The sequence below is a fragment of the Colius striatus genome, chromosome 2 (genome assembly GCF_028858725.1).
Source record: "Colius striatus isolate bColStr4 chromosome 2, bColStr4.1.hap1, whole genome shotgun sequence".
Classification (NCBI taxonomy): domain Eukaryota; kingdom Metazoa; phylum Chordata; class Aves; order Coliiformes; family Coliidae; genus Colius; species Colius striatus.
In genome coordinates this window covers 63,275,021-63,277,276 of record NC_084760.1, presented here as the reverse complement: position 1 = coordinate 63,277,276, position 2,256 = coordinate 63,275,021, and positions in this window count along the sequence as shown.

The following is a 2,256-nucleotide window of genomic DNA, read 5'->3' as shown; positions in this document are numbered from 1 at the left end:
CGGTGAGCGGCGGGGCCCGAGGGGCCGGGATGGGGAGGGTGAAAGGCGTGTCCCGCTTGGCTGGCCGCCGCCGCCCCGCTTCCTCCCGGAGCAGGCGCGGGCGCTGGCGGCAGGGGGAAGCGGAACGCGTAGCGGCGGGGGCGGGTTGAGGCCGGGGCTGAACCAGGCGGGGGGCGCGGGAGGGGCTTATCGGGAGAGGGGAAGCCCCGCGCTCGCCGGCTCGTCGCAGGGGGCCGCTGCCAGTGTCACGGGGGTGGAGGGTGGCAGCGCCTCTCGGGAGGGGCACAGCGCGCCCAGCCGCCCGCAGCCGGAGCGGGAAGCGGACCCGCCCCCCACCCCGCCTCCCCGCAGCCCTGGGCGGGGAGGGCAACCGCGCCAGCAAGCTGCGGGTTTGGCGGCGGCGAGAGGGGTCACGGGGAGGGTGGGAGGCTGGTGGGGGTCGAGGGTGCCCGTGTCAACGCTGGGCTGCCTCATCGGCATCCCAGGAGGCGTGGATGTCCAGACGGCAGGGAACCGCTGGAAAACGTCACCTGAAGCACGGGGGACCACCGGTACCCGACAAGATAATACAATCTCGTGTTTGAGGCGGCGAGTTACGGAGCAAAAAGCCCTGCGGAATTACAGTCTGGAGAGTTTTCTTCTCGTGTAGTTAGTGGTAGGGGTGGCTGCGTGGGTGACGAATAGCAGGAGTGAACCTTTAGGGTACGAGAAGACTGTCAAACTGCTGCACATGCCTGAGGCAGAACTGGAAGCCACCGTACCTCGACAGAGGCGTTGTGGACGGACAGCAGCCTCAGCTTCTTCAGGAGCCTAGGCTTGGTGGGAGGCACTGCGGAAAATTGGTAACAAATATTCACGGGATTCCCGCACCCAGGGAGGCTAGATGCTGCCACTCAGCTGCAAAAAAGGCAGCGCTCGTAATATGCCTCTGCCTGGCCAACAAACAGCGGCTTGCCATTTTTAAGACACCTGCTGCTGTGCTCACATTGGTACCCATCAGTTTGTACAACTTGAGGGTAAAAAATACAACCTGTGGTAAGAATGGTATGCCATTTTCCAGGCTGAGCAGTTATTCTGAGCCTGGCAAGCTTTTCCTTGCACATAAATTAACAGCTTTTTGCCTCTTGACCTAGATACTGCAGATTAGGTTTCCATGATTTCCTTATGAAAGAAAGTACACATATGTGCAAGAATGCACCTTCGTAGAGCAGTTATGGTTAGTGGTCTGTGACCAGTCCAGGCTTGGAGGACAAAAGCTTTCATCAGCTGTCTGCACTCTAGATGTCAAGTCAAAGTGGGTAGGTCAGAACTTGTAGAAAGTGATGGGAAGGTGCCACATTTCCCAACTTAAAATTCATCTGCAATGACTGGCCAAACAGTTCCCTGAAATAGTTTCCAAATTTCTTCCTATTAGAAACTGGACATATATCCTGGATCATCTTCAACCTGTAGCCAGGGCCTTAGTTTTTCCAAGCAAATTAGCTGCTATATTTTGAGATCTTCTTTAAGAGGCCATCTCTGGAAGTTTTGAGTCACATGGCTTAGTTTCTTTGCCTACAGACATCAACATTTTAGGGAGAGTTTAAAGCAGTTTCTTGTGTTGGTGGAAACCTTCTGAAATTATGTGCTTTTAAGTATCTTGCTGTATTACTGTAGCTAAATGTCCTGCTTACCTTAGTTCACAGCTTTGAAGCTTCTACACTGCATTTCTGTCTAGAAACCAGAGGAATGGAGAAAGTGCAGCCAGTTTCTGAGGCCACAAGTTTCGGCAAACCCTGATCACAGCCTTCTCAGTTGCAGCATTTCATTTGTTTTGACAAGAGCGGGTTTCACTCGCAGTTCTTTAGGTTTCTGAGACAAAAAAAAAAAAAAGCCAAACAACGAAACCACACATCCCTTCCACTACTATACTCACCGGCTTGTAACATGTTTTCCTGGAGGAACAAGAGGTCAGACCTCCAAGGAAATATTTTCAAGTCTTCATCTTCCTATAAAATAGTGAAAGCCCCATGGATGCAAAATAGGGGCCTGATTCTCTCCAGAGTAGGTGTGGAGTGTTGGACTAAACAGTTTGGTTTGAGACAAGAAAGCAGGTCCTTACCATGCATCAGAGGAGCAGGAGGAGTACTGCTTAAGTCCTGTGGCTGGGTATAAGTAGCGTCTCAGAAATGTTAGTTTTGTAAAATTTAAGTTTCTTGGTTTGCAAGGTCAAATCTTGGTCAAATCTTGGTGATCAGGCAGCCTTTATGATATGCG